General features: G+C 41.2%; 1 pseudogene; it reads left to right on the top strand.

Moving 5' to 3' along the window:
• Positions 1 to 4,199: 4,199 nt before the first annotated feature.
• Positions 4,200 to 6,798, top strand: part of LOC114922434 — a 10,938-nt pseudogene continuing 8,339 nt past the window's right edge.

The raw sequence follows: 6,798 nt of genomic DNA, 5'->3' as shown, positions 1-6,798 counted from the left end.
CCGGATCACATGATCACCTTCTGTGACCTTTTGACAAGCAAAGTCAATGGGGAAGCCAGACATACTTAACAACCATTTTACTAATTTAACAACTGCAGTGATTCACTTAACAAATTTGGCAAGAAAGGTCGTAAAATGGGCCAAAATTCACTTAACTTATGTCTCACTTAGCAACAGAAATTTTGGGCTCAATTATGGTCGAGGACTATCAGTATTGAGTAAATTTATATAGATGAATTTGTAGAGATAGATTTTCTCCATGATGATCTATCCTCACCTGATCTTTCAGGTCTTTCAATAACATATTAATTGCTATGTAAATGAGTCTATTCATCTTGTGTAATGGGCTGTGAGCAAAACCTTGAGAGACAAGAGCAAGAGCTGCAGCCTAGACAATCGTTTGATAACTGAAATCTGAGTCGAAAGCAGGAATGTAATTTAAATATGGATCTCAGAATGGATCCTCCCTAGTTCTCTGGAATATAAAGGCAGGCAGAGAGGAAGTGTTTTCAGACTTAAGAGAAAAAGTTTTTGTTTCTTAATTTGTTAAATTGTTTCTTAATTTGTGCCTTAAATGAGAACTCTGGCTTGATTTGTTTGATAATCCATTGTTTTGTTTTCTTGGCTGTCCATGTTGTTGCAGAAGTCTTCTCCAACACCAAATCTGTTTCAAAGGCATCAATACTCTTCCTATATTGCTTCTTCAAAGTCCATTTTTTGCTTCCAGACAATGTCACAGGAATGCCATGGCTTGTGTGATTCTAATCTTTGTAGCTATAGACGCATTCCATCATTTGAATATCTTTTCCAAGGCCTTCCTGGCTGTTCTACCATGTGTTAGTGTGTGGCATATATCTTGACTACTTGTTTCTTTATATTAATGGTTGATTTTAAAGGTGAAATGCATCTCTCTTTGATATCTTCATTTTGTTAATTCTAATGGTGGTTATTCTACCTATTGCAATTAGTTGATCTTTTAATATTTTAATCTTATTTTTTTCTCTGTGCTCCTTGACTTTTATTAATACAGTTTGTAGTGTCATCAGCATAGCACATATTATTGATATTTCTTCCTTTGATTTAAAATCATGCCCATCTTCTTTCAATCCAGATTCCCTTAATATATATTCAGTCAATTGTTTGAATAAATAATGCTAGTATACAGATTTGCCACACTGCTTTGTCAACCTGCTTCACTATGTTCTATCTGTATTCTGGTTTCCTGTTCTGCATATAGCTTTCTCATGACAATAAGGAATGTTCTAGAATTCCCATCTTTTCGAGCATATTCCACATCTTGGCATGATTAACACAGTCAAAGACCCTTCTATAATCAGTGAAGCACATAGTGACCTCTTTTTGGTAGGCTTTTGCTTTCTTAATGCTCTAGCATGCCAGCTTGAACATCAGCACCTTTTTTCTCCATGTAGGAATCTACTCTCCATTGGATAATAATAATAATAATAATAATAATAATAATAATAATAATAATAATAATAATAATAATAATAATAATAATAATAATTAAAAAAAAAACCAACAACTGGAGCACCACTTGAATACCATCGGCATTGACAAATTCGCTATTAGTCAATTGCAAAAGGCGGCCTTACTAGGAACGGCTTCCATCCTGCGACGATATCTGTAATACCATCAAACATCCACATCTGCCTATCCCAGGTCCTGGTAAAGACTCGATAGGTAGACAAAATGCCAAATCCAGTCTGAACATCTGGCTGACTGTGCGATAATAATAATAATAATAATAATAATAATAATAATAATAATAATAATAATAATAATAATAATAATAATAATGATGATGATGTGATGATGATGTTGGAAGGGACTTTGGAGATCATCTAGTCCAACCCCTTGCTCAGGCAGGAAACCGTATACCATTTCAGACAAATGGCTGTCCAGTCTCTTCTTAAAAACTTCCAGTGTTGGAGCATTCACAACTTCTGGAGGCAAGTTGTTCCATTGATTAATTGTTCTAACTGTCAGGAAATTTCTCCTTAGTTTTAGGTTGCTTCTCTCCTTGATTAGTTTCCATCCATTGCTTCTTGTCTTGCCCTCAGGTGCTTTGGAGAATAGCTTGACTCCTTCTTCTTTGTGGCAGCCCCTGAGATATTGGAACACTGCTTTCATGTCCCCCCTCGTCCTTCTCTTCATTAAACTAGACATACATACCTAAGGATTATTTTGCTAGCATGTGAAATTAACATTGTTTGATAATTTGTACCCTATTTTCTTTTTTTAATACTGGAATTGAAATTCACCTCTTTCAATCTGTAGAACTATGTTGTTCATCAAATTTGTTGGCATAGTTTGATTATCGCCTCATGGTGAGATGGGTGGCAAACAAATTTAGATAGATAGATAGATAGATAGATAGATAGATAGATAGATAGATAGATAGATAGATAGATAGATAGATAGATAGATAGCTAGCTAGCTAGCTAGATAGATAGATAGATAGATAGATAGATAGATAGATAGATAGATAGATAGATAGATAGATAGATAGATAGATAGATAGATAGATAGATAGATAAGTTAGAACCTTGATTGATTCTTCTTCTGTAACTTGCCATATTTTGGTGGGTATTCCACCATTTCCTGTAGCCCTGTGACTCAGTAATTATTGGAGTGCTGGCCTATCTTTTAGTACCAGTACTAAAAGATAGGCCAGCACTCCAATAATTAATTACAATAATACGTAATTAATTGGAGTACTGGCCTATCTTTTAGTACCAGTTTCTTGTAATAGGGAATATCCTCTATCTTGGGTTTTAATATCTCTTACCATGCATAATTTAGGTATACTCTTTTATCCACTTTGAATCGGTTATTATCTGTCTAATGGCATCCTTTGCCAAATCAATTTGAGGTTGGAACCTCATTCTGAATTCAGAATTCTTTTGAAAGACTTTCCTTGTTTTTCTATGACTGTTTCTAATGCATTTGCAGATGTTGTTGAAATATTGCTTCTTATCTCTTCTAACAGTAGTCTGAACTCTAAAATTTCTTTCTTGAGATTTTTGTGCTTAGTTTTGGCTTTTCTTCTTTTCTTAGAAATTTCCATGGTTTGTCCTGACATCCAGTTTGCTTTCTTCTTTTTCTTCACTTTTGGCAGTCTCTTTTCCCATTCTTTCTTGATAACTTCATGCCATAATTTCTCTGATTCTCTTATAGTGAGGTTCAGGATTTCAAAGTGATTCCTGTTGTTCTTCTTGAAAAAAAGATATGTATATGTTTAAGGTGGTTTTGTGGAAATTGGCATGAACTAATCTAGCATTGCTGTTTCCCTCTGTTTCTGTTAATCCTGCAGTTTCCAAACTGTGCACTCTGTTCAATTTCTGTAAACTGAGAAAGTTTGGATTAAAGGCTAGACCTAATATGAATAATTCCCAAGTTGTTCAAAACTTCTGTCTTTTGAAAATATTAAGCTTTTTCTATAAATAAGTAACTTTTGTCAGTGTCAAAGTTCTGAGTCTTGGGTCCTGAATACTGTGTACAAGGGGAATTGTGTCTTTATGGTTTCCTGAGGGACTATTAGCAAAGCATTGCTCTTTGCATTTGTTTCAAAGGTATTCATTATCATACTTGCATAGGCAGGTGCGTGTTATAGAACTGTGGGCACCTATATCAGGTATTATTGGGGCTTGATGAAGGGACTAATAACCTACAGAACTAAGTTCATTTCTTGACAGTTATTGTTGTGTCCTGAGCCTGCAAAAGCAGGCTCGGGACATTGCATTGGTCCCGGGCATTCCAAAAGCTGCCCGGACCAGACAGAGCAGTGCTGGCCTTGAGCGCATGCGCAAGGCGCAAAACACTCTGTTCCTATTAGTTGACACTAATATAAAAGGGCCCATATAAAAAGGCCTGCATGCCTTTTGCTTTTGCTCGGTTGTTGTGTAAGAGAATAAAGCGTTTTGTTTAACATCGCCATGTGACTTCATTACTCGCTCGTGAACAAAGTACACAATACTGGAGACGAAGGTGGGATTCCTTTGCAAGCTAAAGAAAAGATTTAAGACTTACCCAGGAAGTCTGAAGAGGGGAAGACGGCGTTTGAATCAGCGTCCCAGCCTGCCAGTACAGCGTCGCTGGAGATTGAGCTCGGCTAAAGATACCTTTCCCCAATTCACAGCGTGCAGAGGAAGCGAGTGATGAAGGTCATAAAGTTTACGATGTCGAAGATTGGCCGTTTGACTGATTTCGATGTCTCCCACCCAGAGAGATGGAATTCCTACGTAGCACGGGTGGAGAACTACTTCAGAGTAAATCAGATTAGAGAAGACGGCCTGAAGGCAGCAACTCTTTTGTGTGCCTGTGGACAAGAAGCTTTTGACATCGCAGAAAATCTGGTGGCCCCTGCACCTCTGGAGTCATTAACATATGCTGACTTGAAAAAAATGTTGAGGGAGCATTTCCAGCCGAAGTTATCCATCATTGCTTGGAGGCATGCGTTCGAGCAGAGAGACCAGAGGCCGGGTGAATCTGCTGCGGACTTTATTGCGGCCTTAAGGCAAGCAGCCAGACCATGTGAGTTCAAAGATCTGGAAGAAAGGCTGCAAGATAGATTTGTCTGTGGCTTAAGGAGCAGAGACTTACAGCAAAAGTCTGTTGCAGGAGAAGATGTCTCCTTCCAAGATGTGTTGCGAGAGGTGGCAGCTGAGTAAGCAGCAGGTGGGGCTGTGAAGGCCTTGCACCTCGCCAAGAATCCTCCTGACACAGCTACCGTCCATCAAGAGGACGCTCAAGAAGGATCAGAGGAGGATCCTGATGAGGAAGTCGACAGACTCCATCAGCCAGCGGAGAGAAGGCAGAAGGGGCGTCCAGTCAAGGCCCCAGCATCGCTTCAATGCTTCGGGTGCAGAGGACGCCACAAGCGAGCTGACTGCAGGTTTCACTCCGCCATTTGCAGGGCGTGTGGCAGGCAAGGCCACATTGCATCGGTCTGTTTGGGTCGCTAGAAGGTTCAACATTGGGAATAATTGCTTCAGAAAGGTACCAGGGTCCCCAGCCAAAACAGGGTGGGTTTCTGCACATCGCGCAGGAGTATTTTAAGAACAGGGGCACACAAGTCCCTTAAGAAGAAACTTTCCATTAACGTAAGGTTGCAAGGGGTTCCCTTACGGATGGAGTTGGACACAGGGTCCGCTCTTTCCATTATTTCAATTACTACTTTTAAAAAGATTTGTAGCGGTAGTGGCCTTCGAGTTAAACTCAGGCCATCAAATATAATACTCACTGATTTTCAAAATTCTATGGTGTGTGTTAAGGGGGAGGCCACCCTTAAGGTACAGTATAAGGATTCTGAAGGGTCCCTAGATGTGGTGGTTGTTGGGGGTGAACGTACGAGTCTTATTGGACTCTATTGGTTTGAGGCTCTGGGAATCCAGGTAACTGGGCTGCACAGCTTGCAAACGCTGGGCCTTGCAGAAGTCTGCAAGGAGTTTGCAGATGTGTTTAGTTCAGAGCTAGGATGCTACAAGGGGCCTCCCATTTCACTAAAGTTAGACCCAACTATCACACCCATCAGAGTTAAGCCAAGGAGGGTACCTTTTGCCCTCAAGGGTAAGATTGATGCTGAGCTGGACAAATTGCTCCAGCAGGGCATTCTAGAACCTGTGGATTCTAGTCCATGGGAAACCCCCATAGTAACGCCTCTAAAGGCTAATGGGGAAATACGTATTTGTGCAGACTATAAGTGCACACTGAATAAGGCACTGCAACAGCACGCTTATCCAGTGCCTGTGGTAAGTCACATCCTGGCCTCCCTCAAGGGGGGGCGAATTTTTGCAAAGCTTGACCTGGCACAGGCCTATCAACAGCTACCTGTTGATGAGGCAGCTGCAGAGGCCCAGACTATTGTAACTCACAGGGGGGCATTCAAAGTCAAGAGACTGCAATTTGGGGTAAATGTAGCCCATGGCATATTCCAAAGTGTCATGGAGAGCACACTTCGAGTATTCCTGGGGTCTGTCCCTACTTTGATGACGTCCTCATTGCCGGGGAGTCATCTCAAAATTTAGCAGAAAGGTTAAGGGCTGTCTTGCTTCGTTTTCGAAAAGCAGGCCTTAAGCTAAAGCAGAATAAATGCAAGATAGGAGTCTCTTCCACTGACTTCTTAGGTTTCAGGATTGATGCCCAAGGCATTCACCCTGCTGAAGCTAAACTACAAGCTATTCAACAGGCCCCAAGCCCCAAGTCCAAGAGTGAGCTGCAAGCCTTCTTGGGACTATTAAATTTTTATCATGCATTTCTCCCACATAAAGCTGCAGTGGCAGAGCTGTTACACAGGCTCTTAGACAAGCAGGCTCTGTGGCAGTGGACTAAAGTCCATGAAAAGAGTTTCAGGACTTCCGGTGGTGGCACCAGGGCGGTGCAGAGTTAAGGAGACAGGCTCTGTCACCTAACTCTGATCTTTCCACGTTTGGAGACCCTTTGGGGGCGCGGGGAAGTCTGGAGGACAACGCGTGAGAAAGGGGGATGCCGGAGGAACAACGAGGCGAAAGGCAATCGCCCGTTAGGACGAAGGAAACCTCCTAATTTCAATGTGGAAACTTCTGCCAGCAGCTGATGGTGGATCTGAGGCCCTGATAAAGCCACAGATGATGCGGAAGCAAGAATTCTAACAGACGGTGCCAAGTAGTAAGCTGTAATAGCCTATATTATTCCTAATACTAAAGAATATGAGGAGAGTCTAATAAGATTTAAGTGTCTATTAGGACGGGCGCTGAGAGGAAGCTCAATCGGAGAGGGAACCCTCAACGCAAGCGGCGA

This window comes from Protobothrops mucrosquamatus, unplaced genomic scaffold (genome assembly GCF_001527695.2).
Source record: "Protobothrops mucrosquamatus isolate PMUCROS unplaced genomic scaffold, P.Mucros_1.0 scaffold227, whole genome shotgun sequence".
Taxonomy (NCBI): Eukaryota; Metazoa; Chordata; class Lepidosauria; order Squamata; family Viperidae; genus Protobothrops; species Protobothrops mucrosquamatus.
This window is presented reverse-complemented; position numbering and strand designations above follow the sequence as displayed.